At 45.5% G+C, this 21,620-nt stretch overlaps 1 long non-coding RNA gene across 3 annotated transcripts in view; it reads right to left on the bottom strand.

Moving 5' to 3' along the window:
- The window catches only part of LOC108536743 (uncharacterized), a 19,317-nt gene extending 5,375 nt beyond the window's left edge, over window positions 1-13,942 (bottom strand). Inside the window, exons 1-4 of one of the 3 annotated variants that reach the window (XR_001887610.1) lie at window positions 13,896-13,942; window positions 12,573-12,692; window positions 6,360-6,416; window positions 3,812-3,922 (exon numbers count right to left, since the gene is read on the bottom strand). This is a non-coding gene — a long non-coding RNA (uncharacterized LOC108536743). Of the gene's footprint in view, window positions 1-3,811; window positions 3,923-6,359; window positions 6,417-7,337; window positions 7,379-8,344; window positions 8,454-12,572; window positions 12,693-13,895 lie in introns of those variants that run through there. The other 2 variants (XR_001887611.1, XR_001887609.1) reach the window with 2 other exon arrangements.
- Window positions 13,943-21,620: the final 7,678 nt, after the last annotated feature.

Genomic DNA, 21,620 nt, shown 5'->3' with positions numbered 1-21,620 from the left:
CCATCACCACCAGCACCATCACCACCACCACCACCAGTACCACCACCATCACCACAACCACCACCACCACGACCAGTACCACCACCATCACCACCACTACCACAACCACGATCACCACCACCACCAACACCACCATGACCACCATCACCACCAGCACCACCATCACCACCATGAGAACCAAAATCACCACCACCAGTGCCCCCATCACCACCAGCACCATCACCACCACCACCACCAGTACCACCCCCATCACCACAACCACCACCACCACGATCACCACCACCACCAACACCACCATGACCACCATCACCACCAGCACCATCACCATCACCACCAACACCACCACCATCACCACCTCCACCCCCACAACCCCCACCACCACGACCAGTACCACCACCATCACCACCACTACCACCACCACTATCACCATCACCACCAGCATCACCACTACCACCACAACCACCATGATCACCACTACTACCATCATCATCACCATCACCACTAACACCATCACCACCACCAACACCCTACCACCACCATCACCACCACCACCACCATCATCACCATCACCACCAACACCATCACCATCACCACCAACACCACCACCATCACCACCTCCACTACCACCACAACCACCACGATCACCACTACTACCATCATCATCACCATCACCACTAACACCATCACCACCACCAACACCCTACCACCACCATCACCACAACCACCACAATCACCACCACCACCATCATCACCATCACGACCATCATCACCACCAGCAACACCACCACCACCACCACTGCCTCCACCACCATCACCACTACCACCAGTACCACCACTATCACCACCACTAGCACCACAGCCTCCACCACCACCACCTCCATTACCACCGCCACATCACTGCCACCATCACCATCATCGACACCACTACCACCACCACCACCACTATCACCACCATCACCTCCCTTTCTAAACTGCGCCATGCTGAACTTCAAAATTTCTTGAAAATATCGTCCCCTGGGGAACCCTATGCCTGTTTTTACCTCTTCCATGTGTGCCTTCCTCCCCACAACCATCAGTGTTCCACTCAAAGGGGCATAAACATCTATAAGGCATTCTGTATATATGTATTTATATAATCTTTTTTTTTTTTTTTTTTTTTCAGAGTCTTGCTCTGTCATTCAGTCTGGAGTGCAGTGGTGCAATCTTGGCTCACTGCAACTTCCGCCTCCCAGGTTCAAGCAATTCTCATGCCTCAGCCTCTCAAATAGCTGGGACTCCAGGTGCACGCCACCATGTCTGCCTAAATTTTTTGTGTTTTTAGTAGAGACGGGGTTTCACTATGTTGACCAGGATGGTCTCAAACTCCTGATCTCAAGTGATCCACCTGCCTCGGCCTCCCAAACTGCTGAGATTACAGATGTGAGCTAGCGGCCTGGCCTATAAAGTCTTAAACATGCTCACAATGTATGTTTATGTATCTTTGTAAGCATATGCCAAATGACTAAAATGGAATATAGATGTATACATGTTTGCACAAATACACATATGTGTATATATATGTAAGGCATATGCATACATGTGAACAGACATATGTATAATCTTCAAATTTTCTTTTTTTTTTTTTTTTGAGACGGAGTCTCGCTCTGTCGCCCAGGCTGGAGTGCAGTGGCCGGATCTCAGCTCACTGCAAGCTCCGCCTCCCGGGTTTACGCCATTCTCCTGCCTCAGCCTCCCAAGTAGCTGGGACTACAGGCACCCGCCAACTCGCCCGGCTAGTTTTTTGTATTTTTTAGTAGAGACGGGGTTTCGCCGTGTTAGCCAGGATGGTCTCGATCTCCTGACCTCGCGATCCACCCGTCTCGGCCTCCCAAAGTGCTGGGATTACAGGCTTGAGCCACCGCGCCCGCCGGTAATCTTCAAATTTTCAAGAAAACAAATTGTTAAATTGAGGTTATGTATTGCTACCTACCTCAGAAACCAAACTTTATTAAATTTTCCCCAAAGCAGAAATAAAAGGCAGTCTGTAGATTATTTTGCTATCAGAGACAACCAACAAGCCCAACAAACTTTGGAAGTGCCTGGCTAATATGAAAGTTATTCTACCGTTTTCCTTTTCTTTTAATTAAAATTTATTTATTTATTTATTTATTTATTTATTTATTTATTTATTGACAGTGTTTCACTCTGTTGCCCAAGGTGCAGTGGGGTAATCACAGCTCACTGTAGCCTCAAACTCATGAGTTCAAATGATCTTCACACCTCAGCCTCCCGAGTAGCGGGGACCACAGGCATAAGTCAATTTTTAAATTTTTTTGTAGAGAGGGAATCTTGCTAGGTTGCCCAGACTGGTCTCAAACTTCTGGCCTCAAGTAATCTCCCACCTTAGCCTCCCAAAGTGCCAGGATTACAGGCATGGCCACTGGGCTTGTCTTACCTTTTTTCTTCTGTTTTTTGAGATAGAGTCTGGCTCTGTCACCCAGGCTGGAGTGCAGTGGTGTGATCTCAGCTCACTGCAAGCTGCGCCTCCTCGGTTCACGCCATTTTCCCTCCTCAGCCTCCCCGGTAGCTGGGACTACAGGAGCCTGCCACCACGCCCGGCTAATTTTTTGTATTTTTAGTAGAGACAGGGTTTCACCATGTTAGCCAGGATGGTCTCGATCTCCTGACCTCGTGATCTGCCCGCCTCCGTCTCCCAAAGTGCTGGGATTACAGGCGTGAGCCACCGTGCCCTGCCGCTTACCCTTTTTCTTTGAGGAAGATGTTTTCATTGGAATAGTGTTAGCAGTTTCTTCCCTTCTCTTAGTATCTAGAATAATGAGCCTAGTGCTGTGGCTCATGCCTGTAATCCTAGCACTGGGATTGTTAGAATTTCTGATGCCTGTGAAAGTGACCCTTAGGGTTGAGAGAGAGGAGAAAAACTTTCTCTTATATTTTATTAATAACCAGGAGAATGATGATGATGATATTAATAGCAATAATCAATATTTAATTAACACATAACACTCCCCATGTGACAGGCACTATTCTAAGTGTTTTGACATGTTGCCTCGTTTGTGCCTCAGTGTTTGAGATGTTATCTCGTTTATGTCTCATAAGTACTCCGTGAGGTAGGCTCCAGTAGGATCATCCCAACTTTACAGATGAGGAAGGTGAGGCACAGAGAGGTTTAATGACCTGCCGAAAGTTACACAGCAGTAGCAGAAACAGGATTTGAACCCCGGCAATCTGGTTCTAGATTGCCACATTACCCTTAGCAGCCCTGTTCTCCAGTCCTGAGAGGACAGGAAGCCGTTTGAGCCAGGAGGAGGTGCTCCGAGAACCCTCAAGAGGACCCGGGCCCTGAACTAGAAGCCCCATGTGCCTGGGCCTCCCTCTCCAGCAGGGGGCGCACATAGCCCACATTTTCTGGGCTCCCTCTAACCACAGATACCTCTGCTTATTGAGAGCTGAAACTCCTGACTTTTGTGGGAAAGGCTCTGATCTCAAAACTTTCTTTAGCATTCTTTAAGTATTTACAGTGTACTACTCAAAGGAATGATGCGGTACATGGACATAGCCAAGGGAATGATTCAGGACCGTTCTTGGAGGACCTGAAATGGGTATCAATAAGCAGAAACCCAAGAAGCCCCTATAGGCCCCAAACTTAAAACAGCGCTGCCTGGTTCCAGATGAACCACAAACACTCCAAGCCGGGGTTTTTCTTAACACACCCCGAAGACATTCTATTAAAATAGCCCTGCTCATGGGTGGCCTCCCATGCATGAGTCCTCTCACATGGTTTGCACGCTGATGGGGCCAGTGCTGAACTCACCACATTAGCCCTTTGGAACACGTGCTGAGGTGTGTCTTCTCTAGTGATGTTTGTCACATCCTTTGCAAGAAATTAGCTCACAGAAGCAGTCCCTGAAGGCCAAACCTCAACCTGCAACAGAGGCAGAGAGGCCAGGAGACGAGGTTTGGTAGAATTTGTACCTCTCGTGGTGGTGGGGGGAGGAGAACGGCTCAGTGAAGCGCTTCTTCCACCCTTTTAATGCTCTGCAGTAAAGACCGAGTTAGGGGCTCAGGCCTGTAGTGGCAGCATTTTGGGAAGTCAGGGCGGGTGGACCACTTGAGCCCAGGAGTTCCAGACCAGCCTGGGCTACATGGCAAAACCCTGTCACTACAAAAAAATACAAAAATTAGCCAAGCACGGTGGCGCGTACCTGTAGTCCCAGCTACTCGGGAGGCTGAGGTGGGAGGATCCCTTGAGACTGGGATGTGGAGGCTTCAGTGAGCTGTGATTGTGCCACTGCACTCAGCCTAGGTCACAGAGTGAGATCCTGTCTCAAAATTTAAGAAAAAAAAAAAAAAGACTGAATGAGAGGGCTAACTTAATGGGGACCTCTCAGACTCAGAGCAGGAACAAAGTTGATTGCCCTGGGACTTGAAAAGTTTCTTCAAAATCCTATACATGTGTCAGCTGCTCTTAGGAGCCCAAGCAGGCTTCAGGGGTCTCTCAGCCCCTCTGCTATGGTCTGAATGTTTGTGTTTCCCTAAAATCCATATGCTGAAATCCTACCCCCTAAGGTGATGGTATTAGGAGCTGGGTCTTTGGGAGGTGATGAGGTCATGAAGGCAGAGGCCTCCTGAATGGGAGGCATGCCCTTATGAAAGATGCCCAAGAGAGACCTCCCACCCCTTCCACCTTGGGAGGACACAGTGAGAAGGCACAATCTATGAACTAGAGGGCAGAACCTTGCCAGATGCCAGCTCTGCCTGTGCCTTGATCTTGGAGTTCCAGCCTCCAGAACGGTGAGAAATGAATTTCTGTGGTTTATAAGACACCCAGTTGGCTGGGTGAGGTGACTCACGCCTGTAATCCCAGCACTTTGGGAGGCTGAGGCGGGCGGATCATGAGGTCAGGAGATGGAGACCATCCTGGCTAACATGGTGAAACTCCGTCTCTACCAAAAAACAAAACAAACAAAAAAAAAAACAAAAAAAAAAATTAGCCGGGTGTGGTGGCCAGTGCCTGTAATCCCAGCTACTTGGGAGGCTGAGGCAGGAGAATGGCGTGAGCCCAGGAGGTGGAGCTTGCAGTGAGCTGAGATTGTGCCACTGCACTCCAGCCTGGGTAACAGAGCGAGACTCGGTCAAAAAACAAACAAACAAAACAGCCAGTTTATGGTATTTTGTTATAGTATACCTTCCAAAGTGGTGCCCTTTCTGTATATACTTCGGCATAAGACATCTGATTCAAAATTAAATGAGAGGACCATAAAGAGAAATACCCCACTGCCAGCTTGCAGGGAAGGGCCATAGAAGACCGCTTGGGTCCAGACTCTAGTTCTGCTTCCTGGGGGCTGAGCAGTCCCTGGGGAGGCAATTTACTTTTCTCTGTACCATGATTTTCTCACCTGAAAAATGAAAATAATAAAATCCATGCCATAGGGTTGTTAAGTGCATTCAACGAACCAATGCATGTGGTTCTAAGCGCAGCACGTGGCCCACGCAGTAAGCACTAACTGAATCTTAGCTGTTGTGATTTCACCTATTCATTGCAGGCCAGGACTCTGAGGAAAAAAGGAAATCTCTTGCTATTGTCATCTTTACTGATGCCGTCACACTTTTTTTCTGCTCTGGGTGGCGCTGGCAAACTTCCTGTCTTCCCCAGGAGAACTTGATACCTCTGCCCCCACCTCCCCCAAAGGCAAACACCCTCCTGCCAGGTAGCAACTGGATGCCATGCAGAAGTATTCTCTCCTGGAATCAGGTTCCTGGGTATTTGTCCTCAGGGCCAGTCGTTGGAGTTGAGGTCAGTTGAAGTTCAAGAGGGTTTTTATTCTGACTTTTACTGTATATTGATTTGCAATACTTATAAGACAAAGTGTTTGTCCTCCTGGCCTTCAGGGCCACGGCCAGGGCTACAACAATGCAGCCCTTCTTCAATGGCCCTGTTACCTTCCGGGACCTTCTGGGAGCAGGCAGGGTGTGGCGAGAACTTCTGGGTGGCAAGAGCTCCAGGGTGTGGTGAGAACTCTGGGTGTGGCTGCCCAGGGCAGGCCTTGGAGAAAGCAGTTAAGAAACAAGCAATGAGGCTTGGTGCCCCAGGTCTGAATGTTGGAGCCACCTGTGGTTCTGGCTCTGTTATGGAGTAGCTATGGGGACCCAAGTTCTCTGCCCCTCACTTTCCCCGGCTGTCCAGCATAACAGCAGCAGCAGTAACAGCAACAGTGCACTTTTACTGAGTACTTACTGCCCACATGTGGGACTTCGTAGCTCTCCCTTAACGGTACCCTAGAACTTAAAGTATAAAAATAAATAAATAAATAAATAAACAAAATAAAAGACCAGCCACTGCACCTGCGTTCTATACTCACTCTTAGCTTTGTGACCTTGGAGACGCCGCTCCGGCCCTTGTTCCTCAACTTCTTAATCTGAAAGAAGTGGGGCAGTTAAGAGTGCCTTCTTTGAATTGCAAGAGGATTAAATGAGAAAGCCTGGGAATAGTTCCCAGCCCAAGGTAGTATTATGAGCAATACTATGATAAATTTCACATGCATGATCTCATGTCATTTTCATAGCAATACTGTGAAATAGGTTCTCTACAGGGGAGAGGCTCAGGGCACACAGAAAGAAGCAAGCAAGACTGAGATTTGACCCCAGGATGATATAGTTCTGAGTCCCAAACTCTGGATCTGAAATCAATGGGCCTTACTGCCTTTCATTTGCCATCGTCACCTGAAGACACACTTATTGAGCAGCTTACTAGGAGCCAACCCGTTGTGACCGTATTGAATTGGTTGAAAGTTCCAATTTAACACAGTTCATAAGCACTAACAGAGCTTCTTCTGACCCGGCACTGGGCTGGGTCCCGGCTCCATAGCAGTGACAATGGGAAGTATGTAGGCCCACAAGAAGATCACAGGCAAATCTGCAAACAAATAACAGCTCCTGTTGAGATCGAACACCTTTCTAAGTCTCCATATTCTCTCTGCTTGCAACTCCATTTGGAAAATTTCTTGGACTTCCTTATCTTCTTTGAGGGCCTTAAATAAAAACATCTGCCCTCTTTTGCTTGAGATTTCCATTTCTAGATCGAGGTTTAAAAAGAACTGTGAAGGCCAGCCATGGTGGCTCACGCCTTTAATCCCAGCTGTTAGGAAGGCTGAGGCAGGCAAATCATATGAGCTCATGAGTTGGAGACCAGCCTGGGTAAGATGGCAAGACTGTCTCTACAAAAAATACAAAAATTAGCTGGGCGTGGTGGTATGTACCTGTAGTCCCAGCTGCTCAGAACGCTGAGGTGGGAGGATGGCTTGAGCCCGGGAGGCAGAGGTTGCAGCGAGCTGAGATCGCGCCACTGGACTCCAGCCTGGGTGATAGAGCCAGATCTTGTCTCAAAAAATAAAATAAAATAAAATGAACCATTAAATGAAATGACACAAATAAAGTAACTGGAGAGCTGTATATCAGTTTACTCTTGAAAGACTAGAAAGATTTGGCCAGGCGCAGTGGCTCACGCCTGTAATCCCAGCACTTTAGGAGGCCAAGGCAGGTGGATCACCTGAGGTCGGGAGTTTGAGACCAGCCTGACTAACCCCATCTCTACTAAAAATACAAAATTAGCCAGGCATGGTGGTGTGTGCCTATAATCCCAGCTACTCAGGGGGCTGAGGCAGGAGAATAGCTTGAACCCGGGAGGTGGAGGTTACAGTGAGCCGAGATTGCATTATTGTACTCCAGCCTGGGTAACAAGAGCGAAACCTTGTCTCAAAAAAAAAAAAAAAAAAAAAAAAAAAAAAAAAAAAAAAAAAAAAACTAGAAAGATTTCATAAGGGTTCAAGGAAAGGAAAGACCCCTATTGGGTATATACTGCTGTGGGTGAGGGCCTCCTTTAGGAAGTGGGCTTTGGAAAATTGCTTCTGGATTCTGGAAAAGAGGTCAGGAAAATGTCACTTACTGAGAAACTAGGAAGAAAGTAGTTAATGAGATGGACTATTTGCAGGTATAACCCACCCCCAAGATGAGTTGTAGACTGATGCCCAGAGGAGACTCAAAAGATCAAAATCAAATCCATGCATTGATGAACCATGTATATTTACAGAACACCCTGTAGGCACTGTGTTAGGGTTTTCCAGAAAAACCAAACCATGAGACTAAGGTGTGACTAAACTACAGTGAGTGGCATGCCCACATTTAGCACTGTCCACCTGGGATCAAGTGACCAGGGAACCCAAACCACGCATGAGGAGGCTCTTCTGGTGCCTGTAGAAAAATCACCAGCACTGTGGGTAAGAACATGGACCCTGCAGCCAGATTGCCTCTAACTGTAGAAAGTGCTCACCTTGAATAAATGCCTTACCTTCCCAAGGCCTCACAGTTTGGAGCTCTTGGCAGGGAAAGTACATCTACTCCATAGGTTTGTCATGAGGATGAAATGGGCCATCAGGTGTAAAGTGCTTAGAACAGACCTGGCACACAGGAAGCCTCTATAAGTACCAAAGTGATATAAAAGAAAATTCTCCATTTCTGGAGAGGCCTAACAAGCTGATACGGTTTGGCTGTGTCCCCACCCAAATCTCATCTTGAACTGTACTCCTATAATTCCCACGTGCTGTGGGAGGGACCTGGTGGGAGGTCATTGAATCATGGGGGCGGTTCCTCCATACCATTCTCCCGGTGGTGAATAAGTCTCACGAGATCTGATGGTTTTATAAGGGGTTTCCGCTTTCATTTCTTCCTCATCTACTCTCTCACTGCTGCCATGTGAGAAGTGCCTTTCGCCTTCCACCATGATTGTGAGGCCTCCCTAGCCACATTGAACTGTAAGTCCATTAAACGTCTTTCTTGTGTAAATCGCCCAGTCTCCGGTGTGTTTTTATCAGCAGTGTGAAAAAGGGCTAATACACAAGCCTCTTGTCCAGCGGGGACCTGGGCCCTCCTGGGGCTGGATAAACCTTAACACATTGACCCATTGAGGATCAATGCCTGCTTGTAGGGCTGCATGCTGCCTGCGCACTTTCGTGCTTACATCAAGGCCTTAGACCCTCATTTCAATGTGGACCATGTATGTAGGTTTCCCTGAGCCTGACAGCCTCTGAGTGCCCACAAGAAAATCAAAGTCCCTGCTCGGATATCAGAGGACCAACCCCCAAAGCAAATGAGCCAGGTTTCCATCAGAAAACGGATGGTCCAATATCACATAGCAGCAGAACCAGGACCAGAATTCATTTTTCCTGGCTTCAGTCTTGGGCTTTTTACATCTGGAAAGGAAAATAAAATACTTCAAATGCACAAGAATAAAGTTTCGAGAATGTCAAGCTGCACTTAGAAAGACTTCTTTTTTTTTTTTTTTTTTTTGAAACAGAGTCTCGCTCTGTTGCCAGGCTGGAGTGCAGTGGCACGATCTTGGCTCACTGCAACCTCCACCTCCTGGGTTCAAGCGATTCTCCTGCCTCAGCCTCCTGAGTTGCTGGGACAACAGGCATGCACCACCACTCTGGGCTAATTTTTGTATTTTTCCGTAGATATGGGGTTTCACCATATTGGCCAGGCTGGTCTTGAACTCCTGACATTGTGATCCACCCGCCTTGGCTTCCCAAAGTGCTGGGATTACAGGCATGAGCCAACGTGCCCGACCTTAGAAAGACATTTTTAAAGTACCCAGCAACTGCAGACTTCCATTTAGATTTTTTCTCTCTGTACTGTCTTCACTCATGGGGTGTGGGTTCCCCCTGGGTGGGACCCCAGAGGCTTGGTTGGTCCAGGGTTCAGTGAGAATGGGGAAGGTGGGCCCAGAGGCCCGGCAATAAGACTGAGGGTGGACAGGCCTGGTTTTAGAATCTGGGGCAAGGGTTTGAGAGCACGTGGACTTGAAGAACCTGCAGGGCTTTGGAGAGATTGAGAAATGGGTTGAATTAAACAGAAACTGGATGCCAGGTAGGCCCTCAAAACAGGAGTTCTTACACTTTTTCTGTTAGAGCTGCAAGGCATTCTGTGGTTAGGGAGAGAAGGGCCTGGAGGTGCTAGCTTGGGTGTGGCCTGGGAGATTAGAGGGTTGCAGATAAGGCTCGCAACCCCACCCACTTCCAAGCCCCGGAGGTGTTACAGCAGGACTCAGAGGATGCCATTCTATCAGAAGGAGCTTAGGTTTGGCCCTGTTGACAAAGCCTTAAGGGAACAGACCCTCCGGGGAGAAAAGGGGCCTTTAGAATCCAGGAAAGCTGAAAGAGTTGGAAAGCTTTCGCTGTTCATATTCCATTGCATTCATTCCAATCCAACCCAACACATATTTACTAAGCATCTACCGTATACCAGGCCTGGGAATGCAACAACGAACAAGATGGACAGACTCTTCCTGCCCACATGAAGGTTACAGTGTACACAGAGAGACAAATAAAAATGCAATGACGTTGACATTTAATGACAAATTGCAGCGCAAACCCTGAGACTGTTGTGATGAAGAATAAAAGAGGAAAGCTGGCCGTAGATGGGGCTATCCCAGGAAGTGACTTTTCCTCTGCCCAGTGGCAGGATGAGGGCCCCCCACGGGATAAGTGGCTGCTAGTTAACAGCTCACCTCTCTGCAGCTCTCCCTTCTCCAGAGTGGGGCCTCTTCTAATCCTTTTTGCTTCACCCAGCCCTCTGATGCATTTAAAAGATTTATTTTTCTTTTTAAATTACCGTAATCTAGATTTTCCAGTTTTTCTTGGCAGGATCTTTGATTTGCTGTAGGCTACTCCATCCTACACCAAAGTGGTAGGTTTCTTTTTCTTTCTATTTTAACTATACAAATTGTACATGAATACAGGATTTTTATAAAAATTAATTTTAAACAGGAGTATATACAGTAAATTGTGACAGTTCTTTTTGTCCCTTTTCACCAGACTTCCTGCCAATATATGTAACTAAACCCTTTCACCCTCCTTGGTGATTCTCCCCTATGTGGAGTTGTAACACCCTGGCCTCTCTGACTTTCTGCAGTGGCTGGGAGAGGAAAGAGGTAGTTTAACCGGGCAGGCAAATTTGGGAAAAATTCTAGGTGTGCTCAGCCCAGGATTTCACTTTCTTCCTCCTGGGAGTGAGCTGTCTGCAAAAAACACAAATGTTCCTCAGCCTCTACAGGCCCTCCCTAAATGTTACCAGCTCAGCCCCAACTCCCCAGTCTCCAGTAGGGAAGGCCACTGCTAGTCCTATGCTGCCCTGACTGGAGGCAGGTAAGCTGGCCAGATCCTGGGCCTCAGTTATTAACAGTAGGCCATCTGGACCTCACACTAAGCACATCCTTCATCTTAGCCCTTATCAAAAAAAAAGGGGGGGAATATTTTGGAAATTATCTGATGTGACTTTGGTGGGACTGAATTCTCCCTCCAAATCTCAGCTGCAAGAGAAGCTAGGGAATGTAATTTTTAGTTTTCTAGACTTTGCAGTACAGGAAGGTAAAGGATAGCAGAATTTGCCACCCCAAAATATACCACTTGGGCATAAGGATTCTTTTGAGCTAAAGACAACTGAGAAGAAGATACATGGAAAGCTGTCATCCTTTTCCCTATTTGCCTAAAATCAGGATACAAATTTGTACAACAATTAATCACTGACAATCCTAGACCCTTATCAGTGAAAAGACAGCATCAGAACATTCATATAACAAATTTTACTGACTGGTGCTGACCTGTCCACAATTTGCTGCCCTAGAAACTCAAAGTTTTTCTGCTTTGTCTTGTTATGTCTTTGAAATTTATTGTTTTTTTTTTAAAGGTGCTATTTAAGTCCAAGTTCTAGCCGCCTGTTTGGGATACTCATCCCTGAGTTTTTCCCATGTGTATATACATGGTGACAAACCTCTGTTGTTTCTTTCCTGTTCACCTGTCAGAGCCTCAGCTGAGAACCTAAAAGGGTAGAAGGAAAATGATTTTTTCCTCCCCGACAAAGGCATATTTAGAATGAGTAGTTTGACCGGGCATGATGGCTCATGCCTGTAATCCCAGCACTTTGGGAGGCCGAGGCAGGCAGATTACTTGAGTCAGGAGTTCGAGACCAGCCTGGCCAACATGGTGAAACCCCACCTCTACTACAAACACAAAAATTAGCCAGGCACAGTGGTGCACACCTGTAATCTCAGCTACTTGGGAGGCTGAGGCAAGAGACTCGCTTGAACCCAGGAGGCAGAAGTTGTAGTGAGCCAAGATCGCACCACTGCACTCCAGCCTGGGCGGCAGAGCGAGACTGGGTCTAAAAAAAAAAAAAGAAAAAAGAAAGAAAGAAAAAGAAAAAAAAAAGAAAGAGGTACCCAATTGATCATATCTACCATGAGCATTAGTAGTGTATATGATAGTTTATCTTTCATCTCTACACCCTAGAGGCAGTTAGTATTTGAAGTGGCCTAATCAGGAGCCCACAGTTGAGGTGTGTGGCTCTTTGTGTTAAGGTTGTATGATTGTATCATCTACCTCTAGTCACTGCAGTCAGCTGAATTTTATCAAGAGAACCTGACAGTTGTTGCCCAGTAAAATTAGTTTGGATCCATCTGCAACAGGTTCCTAGAAATTAGATATGTACCGATTAAATTTTGATAAACACTATCAACTTACTTCCTAAATGATCTTTGTCGGTCTTCCTAATGGCAGTGTTTGATAACGTCCTGTTAAGGCTTAACAACCTTAACAACCCTGGGCTCTCTTTTTCTCATTTGCATGTCCTTCTCATTCATTCTGAAAGTACGAATAGTAACATAGTGAAAATATTAACTGATTTGTTGAGCAAATTTCAAATGTTGCACTAGGCATTTTACAAACACAATTTCATCCAATCCTAACAGCCCTATCAGCTAGTTATGAACTGCTCCTGTTTTACAGACCAGGTAACTGAAGCTCAGAGAGCTTAAATAGCTTGCAAGAGGGACATAATGGTAAGGAATAATACTATGCAGCCATAAACAAGGATGAGTTTGCGTCCTTTGTAGGGACATGGATGCAGCTGGAAACCATCATTCTTAGCAAACTATCACAAGAACAGAAAACCAAACACCGCATGTTCTCACTCCTAGGTGGGAACCGAACAATGAGATCACCTGGACTCGGGAAGGGGAACATCACACACCGGGGCCTATCATGGGGAGGGGGGAGGGGGGAGGGATTGCATTGGGAGTTATACCTGATATAAATGATGAATTGATGGGTGCTGACGAGTTGATGGGTGCAGCACACCAACATGGCACAAGTATACATATGTAACAAACCTGCATGTTATGCACATGTACCCTAGAACTTAAAGTATAATAAAAAAAATTAAAAATCAAACAAACAAATAAACAAACAAACAAAAAAACAGGAACGTGGACAAAGGCAGTCTGTTCTGAAGCCTGTATACTTAGGCGCAAAGATGTCAAAAAGAGAGACAGACTTAATGACAAGGAGCCAGGCTGTAATCCCAGCACTTTGGGAGGCCGAGGCGGGTGGATCACCTGAGGTTAGGAGTTTGAGAACAGCCTGGTCAACTTGGCGAAAACCCGTCTTGACTGAAAGTACAAAAAATTAGCCAGGCGTGGTGTGTGCCTGCAGTCGCAGCTACTTGAGAGGCTGAAGCAGGGGAATCGCTTGAACTCGGGAGGTGGAGGTTGCAGTGAGTTGAGATCATGCCACTGTACTCCGGCCTGGGTGACAAATCGAGACTCTGTCTCAAAAAATAAATTAATTAATAAAATAAATAATAATAATAATGACAAGGGTTGCTATTGTTTTAAGAATATTATTTAGTTAGTATTTGATTTTTCAAATGGTATCTCAGGCTTATAGTTATAAGCCTGTTCTCCAGTTGGGCAGAAATAAAGACTTATTTTTTAAATGGAAAGCTATGCTTAGGATTTATGGAGCTTCCTATGAACTCCGGATGGAGTAGATTGATTAATTTCTCACCTGAGCTGTCTGCATGGGAGATGAGTGGAAGTATAATTGCCTCCGTTCTAGAACACAAAGAGAAGACCAACTACTCCCAGTTTCCAAGTGACCAGTTCCAGATTCCAATAAACAGGTTCAGCTCCTGATTTAACATATGCCCTGATGTAGTAATTTAGAGGAAGACACAGGTGTGTGTGTTGTGTGACACACACACACACTCATGTCCCTTACTTAAAAACAGTCAGGGCTGGGTGTGGTAGCTCATGCCTGTAATCCCCAGCACTTAGGGAGGCTGAGGCAGGGGGATCACGAGGTCAAGAGTTTGAGACGATCCTGGCCAACATGGTGAAACCCCGCCTCTACTAAGAATACAAAAATTAGTTGGGCTTGGTGGTGTGTGCCTGTAATCCCAGCTACTTGGGAAGCTGAGGCAGGAGAATCGCTTGAACCTAGGAGGCGGAGGTTGCAGTGAGCGGAGATTACGCCACTGTACTTCAGCCTCGGCGACAGAGCAAGACTCCATCTCAAGGGGAAAAAAAGTTTTCATTAAGGCTGGGCGCAGTGCCTCACACCTGTAATCTCAGCACTTTGGGAGGCTGAGGCGGGTGGATCACGAGGTCAGGAGTTCAAGACCAGCCTGGCCAAGATGGTGAAACCCCGTCTCTACTAAGAATACAAAAATTAGCCAGGCGTGGTGGCGGACACCTATAATTCCAGCTACTCGGGAGGCTGAGGCAGAGAATTGCTTGAACCCAGGAGGCAGAGGTTGTAGTGAGCCGAGTTTGCACCATTGCACTCCGGCCTGAGCAACAGAGCAAGACTCCATCAAACAAAACAAAACAAAGACAAAAACAAAACAAAACAAAAAATAAAACAAACAAACAAAAAACCCAGCCAGAATAGGAATGCAAAGGGAGAGGCAGGATGTGTGTGTTCATAATGGAAGGGCAGCAATAGCAATTTGGAGAAGTTGGCCTTGGCCATCATTTCTTGAAATACCAGGAGACTTTAAAACAGGGGTGCTCAATTTTTTGGCTTTCCTTGGCCACATTGGAAGAAGAATTATCTTGGACCACACACATAAAATACACTGTCACTAACAAAAGCTGATGAGCAAAAAAAGAAAAGAAAAGAAAAAAAATCGCAAAAACATCTAAGGAAGTTTACAAATTTGTGTTGGGCCACATTCAAGCCATCCTGGGCTGCATTAGGCCAGGGGGCCAGAGGTTGAACAAGCTTGCTTTGAAAGATGATGGACAGGCCGGGCGCGGTGGCTCACGCTCGTAATCCCAGCACTTCGGAAGGCCGAGGCAGGCAGATCACTTAAGGTCAGGAATTCCAGACCAGCCTGGCCAACATGGTGAAACTCCATTTCTACTAAAAACACAAGAAAAGTAGCCTGGCATGGTGGCATATGCACCTGTAGTTCCAGCTACTGAGGAGACTGAGGCAGGAGAATTGCTGGAACCCAAGAGGCGGAGGTTACAGTGAGCCGAGATTGCGCCATTGCACTCCAACCTGGGCCACACAGCGGGACTTTGTCAAAAAAAAAAAAAAAAAAAAAAGATGATGGACAGTTCACAGGGTGCCAGGACCAGCTCTGAAGAGAATGATTTTGGAAGGCTCAGTAAGTTGCATCTGTCCCCTCCTCCCTCCCACCTCCATGCACACCTTACCCAAACATCTTAGCTTCCATAAGCACCACTTCACTTTTCACTATCGAAGCAAAATCTCCAGAGGTGGGACCTTGGGGTCCGTATTTCTCTAACAGGGCCTGCAGATGAGTTTGATTATCAGCCAGGTCTGTGGGCCTCTAGGGTCAGAGGCAGATTTACCGTGAAGCTAAGGCATCTCCAGCTTTGTGCTTTCCAAGTCCTGGCACGAGCCCCTGTGCTGTGTTTCCTTGCCATTGAGGTCTGTGAAATCTATGGAAGTACAGCAAGTCCTCACTTAATGTCATCAATAGGTTCTTGGAAACTGTGACCTTAAGTGAAACAACCTATAATGAAACCGATTTTCCCATAGGCTAATAGATAAAAACAAGAATTAAGTTCCCATGGCATATATCTGGTCAGAAGAACAGCATCAAACTTCTAAATAAAGACCAAAACACTTCTAATATTAAACACTGAAATAAATGTGAGCTATACATGCATTTAAGAAATATGAATAAAACAGGCCTGGCGCGGTGGCTCACGCCCCCCAGCACTTTGGGAGGCCGAGGCGGGTGAATCACGAGGCCAGGAGATCAAGATCACCCTGGCTAACACGGTGAAACCCCGTCTCCACTAAAAACACAAAAATTAGCCGGGCGTAGTGGCGGGCCCCTGTAGTCCCAGCTACTTGGGAGGCTGAGGGGCTGAGGCAGAATGGCGTGAACCCGGGAGGGGGAGCTTGCAGTGAGCCGAGATCGCACCACTGCACTCCAGCCTGGGTGACAGAGCGAGACCCTGTTTCAAAAAAAAAAAAAAAAAAAAAGAATAAAACAAGTGAAATAATTATTTACCTTATTATTCCAGCTCTGGGTTGCAGGTGGCTGAAGCTGGTCCCTGGAGGGTAGGGCACACGGTGGGAACCAGCACTGGACAGGAGGCCATCCCATGGCAGGGCAACTCACAACCCCCAACACTCACTTGATCTGGGACCATGTAGTTGCCAGTTAACCCAGTGTGCACAGCTTTGGGATGTGGTGGGGAAGCAGCGTGTTCGAAGAAGACCCATGCAGATGCAGGGAGATGTGCAACTCCACATACGCAGTGGTGAGACCCGGCCAGAAATCCATTTTTTTTCTCTCGAAGTGATATGAAAACAAGGTTGAATGAAATGGTGTTATTTGAGGACCATTCGGTGTTGAAACTGCACATTGGTTAAGACTGCCGTTTCTTTCCTTTCTGACTTCCCCAAGTGTGAGGAGGCCTGGAACAGCTGTGGGCAGTTTGCAGGGGTCATCTAAGGGAATATTAACCTGGAAATTTCATTTCATTTGGGTTTCGCAGGATATATTCGTGTGTTTCACATCACTTCCATGCTGAGTTCTTGTCAGTTCATCCTGGTGTAGGAATAATGTCCAGGGAATACTTTCATCGCCCACTGGGTTGACCCGACCTGATTGGAGACATGAAGCTGGAGGACCAGAGGTGGTATGGTGATAAGAATGTGTCCTGTGCCAACTGGCCCAGATGTGCCAGTGGAAGAGAAACAAGGCTTAAAACATGCAGGGCCAGAGGCCAATCCACAGAACATTCTGCCAGTCATCAAGCACGTACAGTGGTAAGCAGAGCACTCAGTTCTCATCAGCATCTGATTCATGCAGAAGTTCTTTCCTGTCAAGAATCTACTCAATAATGCAACAAATATAATTAGAAATGAATCATATGAAATAGATTTTATCAACAGTTCTTTATTTATAGGGCATAAACCTGTAGCAGTTCTATAAAAGTGAGTAAATCTATGTGTGAAATCATGTATTTTATGAATCTGATTATTATTAACAAGAAATTGTATGCCAGATGTAGTGTTCATGCCTGGCATAAACTTTGGTGTTCATCCCACTGACATGAACTTTGGGAGGCCAAGGTGGGAGGATTGCTTGAGGCCAGGAGTTTGAGACCAACCTGGACAATATAGCAAGACCCTGTTTCTACAAAAAACAAACAAACAAAAAATTAAAAAGAAAGAGTAACAAGGATGGGCATGCTGGCTCACGCCTGTAATCCCAGCGCTTTGGGAAGCTGAAGTGGGCAGATCACCTGAGGTCAGGAGTTCGAGACCAGCCTGACCAACATGGCAAATCCCCGTCTCTACTAAAAATACAAAAATTAGCCGAGTGTGGTGGCACGCCTATAGTCCTAGCTACTCGGGAGACTGAGGCAGGAGAATAGCTTGAACCTGGGATGCGGAGGCTGCAGTGAGCTGAGATCACACCACAGCACTCCAGCCTGGGCGAGACTGCATCTCAAAAATGAAAAGTAATAAAAAATAAATTTTAATAATCCCTGCTAGGGAAAAGATTAGCTTGTCTTTGTATTCTCTCCATATAAAAAACATTATGAAATTGTTGTCACGGAAAAAGGCTATAAAGTCTACACAGTCAAAAAATATGTAGAAAACAAATATTGTAGAGACGGTCAGGCAAGTCATTAAGAAACATTATGAGATTTGTTACATTTAACATATCTATCATCTTTTAAAATTTGTAGTTTATTGAGACTTTTTTTTTCATTTGATATAAATATAATCACAACCGGTTTCATATTAATATTTTAATATCTTTTCTTAAATATTTTACTCCCCTCACCTGCCTCCACCAAGTAGGTAGGCGTCAGGCCCCACAAAACCAGGACCTGTCCCTGAGTAAATAACTCTGTACTTCTGAAACTCATTTCCAGAGTGACTTCCTGCCTTTCCTTTCCTCCCACCCCTTCCAATAAAGTTGTGTTTCTCCTTGCTTTTTTCATTATTCTCACTTAGCAAGATAATCTCTTATTGAATCCCAGCCAACTTGTGTTCCCGTGTATTAAATTCTTGTAAAATCAGCAGAGTGATTTTTGCGATGCCTGGCAGGCAAAATGCTTGTAAGCATATTATATTGGGTCTAATTAAAAGCTCAAATACAACCAATTGTTCACTCCATTCTTTATTAGGGGAGAGAAGTCTTTAAAAGAAATTAGCCAGATGACGCCTGTCTCATTTCAAATACTCAATTCAGCATTTTGCTCTACCATTTTATTTTTAATAACAAGGAAGTTCTGACTGGTAAGGTTGAACGCTTTTGCTTATTAAAAAAATACAACAGATAGCCGGGTGCGGTGGCTCATGCCTGTAATCCCAGCACTTTGGGAGGCCGAAGTGGGCAGATCATGAGGTCAGGAGATCGAGACCATCCTGGCTAACACAGTGAAGCCCTGTCTCTACTAAATATACAAAAAATTAGCCGGGCGTGGTGGTGGGCGCCTGTAGTCCCAGCTACTCAGGAGGCTGAGGCAGGAGAATGGCGTGAACCTGGGAGGTGGAGTTTGCAGTGAGCAGAGATTGCGCCACTGCACTCCAGCCTGGGCGACAGAGTGAGACTCCGTCTCAAAAACAAAAGAAAACAAAACAAAAAAAAACAGATCTAGGCTGGGTTGCACAATGTGGCATGCATTTTCACAGTAGTGTAGAAAAGCAACTAACATAACTATATCACTAGCACGTGATGGTACTAGATAGATATTTTACAAATGTTTTCTGGTCTAAACTGTTTTTTCTGCTGAGAACTGAGTTACTCATGGATAGACTAATGATGACCTTACTCTCTGAGCTGAGGTGTGAGTCGCTCTTATTTTCTTTTTTCCCTTCTTTCTTAGTCTCTATTCCCTTTTTCCTATCCCCATGCACACCAGCTTTACTGTGTTTAAGCTGTGACCTTAAATATGCCTGTGTTCTTGTAAAACATGTAGCTTTGTACATATATGTGTTTCTAATTTATATGAGTGATGTTTGATATTAATACAATAGTCCCCTGTTGTCTGTGGGGGATATGTTCCAAGACCTCCCATGAATTCCTGAAACCTCAGATAGTACCAAACCCTATATATACTATGCTGTTTGCTTGTTTTTATGTTTTTTTTTTTTTGATCTGATAGCCTAGAGGGCTACTAAATGAATAACGGTTGGGTAGTGTAGACAACATAGATAGGCTGAACAAAGGGATGATTCATGTCCCAGGTGGGACATAGCAGGGCGTTACAAGGTTTCATCATGCTGCTCAACATGGCATGCAATGTAAAACTTATGAATTGCTTATTTCTGGAATTTTCCATGGAATATTTTTGGGCCATGGTAACTGGAATTATGGAAAGCACGAAACTGTGGATAAGGGGAAACTACTGTATTTTTTTCTAGTTTTCTTACTCAATGTTTTTGAGGTCATTGATGTTGATTTACTTGTGTTCTTAGGACAGTCCTTGGATAGATATTGGAAACATCTTCTCCTACTCTGTTAGCTCCTGCTAACTTTTTCTGCTGAAATAAATTAATTTTGATACAGTCAGACCTATCAACATTTTGCTATGTGGTTTCTACATTTTCAGCCTTGTGGCCATCTCCCCCAACTTGGAGCTCACAATGACGAATGCCTACATTTTCTTCAGGTAGGGTTCAGTTTCTTTCTTTTCCACCAGACATTCATCTTTGCGTAGGAGATAAAGGAGCAAATCCAGTTTTGTTTTTCCCTAAATAGTGATTCAATTCTTTTCACATCATTTCCTAAAGCGCTTCTGTTTTCCTCCATTAATGTTTGGCACCGCCTGTCTTACATCTCAAGAGCCCAGAGGTGCGAGGGTGCACAGTGTTTCTCAGTTGTCTCCTCAGTCCTGTTGGTCTATTTGCCCCCATCTACTCTAGTAGATTACTCAAACAAAATCCCAGACACATGGAAACTGGATAAAATGCTACTAAGTAACTCCTGGGTTAACAAAACCATAAGACAAATAAAATGCTTAGGGCTGAGCAACAGCCCCACCTCAGGATTCTCACTATCCTATAAGACAAATCTATTTGAATCAGACAGAGGCACCTGATTTGGACAGTCACAATCCTGAGGGCCTAGAAGGAGAGAGCTAGAGGTCCTTTTCTACAAAGAAAAAGCATTTCTTCCTTTCTACAGAGAGCTCTTCTCACCAGCTCATCCACACCTATGCAGTGAGCAAAATGGTTCACTCTGTGTGACTGTTCTGCCTGCGCGAGTGACAAAATTCAGGGCGCCAAATTAAAGCAGAGCTTAGAAAGACATTTATAACTTGATATGGTTTGGCTCTGTGTCCCCACCCAAATCTCACCTTGAATTGTCATAATCCCCATATGTCAAGAGCAGGGCCAGGTGGAGATAATTAAATCATGGAGGCGGTTTCCCCCATACTGTTCTCATGATAGTGAATGAGTCTCACGAGATCTGATGGTTTTATACACGGGAGTTCCCCTGCACCAGCTCTCTTGCCTGCTTCCATGTAATACTTGACTTTACTCCTCATTTGTCTTCTGCCATGGTAAAGCCTCCCCAGCCATGTGAAACTGTGAGTCCATTAAACCTCTTTTTCTTTATAAATTACCTAGTCTCAGGTATGTCCTTATTAGCAGCGTGAGAACAGATTCATACAGTAAATTTACATACATTTCTTAAAAAAACATGAACCGGGTTTGTTTTTTTTTTTCTTCTTTTTTTTTTTCTGTTTTTTTTTTTTTTTGAGAGGAGTCTCGTCTGTCGCCCGGCTGGAGTGCAGTGCCGGATCTCGTCACTGCAAGCTCGCTCCGGGGTTTCACGCCATTTCCTGCCAGCCTCCGAGTAGCTGGGACTACAGGCGCCGCCAGTCGCCCGGTAGTTTTTGTATTTTTGTAGAGACGGGGTTTCACCATGTTAGCCAGGATGGTCTTGATCTCCTGACCTCGTGATCCGCCGTCTCGGCTCCAAAGTGCTGGGGATTACAGGCTTGAGGCTTCCGCGCCGGCCCCTAACGGTATTGTTTGAAAATAAATAGATAAAAACCAGGAAGATTGAGAACAATGAGTTAGGAATTATCTCACAAATTAAAAATATATAACAACATGCAAACTCAAACAGAGAAGAAAGTAGATATTTAATGGATGAGTACAACAAACTAACCAGCACTTCGGATTTAATTAAAAACATATTGGCTGTGTGAAAAAAATTAGGACATAGACTTCTGGCAAACTGATCAGAAAGAAGGAAACCAAATACACAACAAT

This window comes from Rhinopithecus bieti, unplaced genomic scaffold (genome assembly GCF_001698545.2).
Source record: "Rhinopithecus bieti isolate Rb0 unplaced genomic scaffold, ASM169854v2 scaffold_13349, whole genome shotgun sequence".
Taxonomy (NCBI): domain Eukaryota; kingdom Metazoa; phylum Chordata; class Mammalia; order Primates; family Cercopithecidae; genus Rhinopithecus; species Rhinopithecus bieti.
This window is presented reverse-complemented; position numbering and strand designations above follow the sequence as displayed.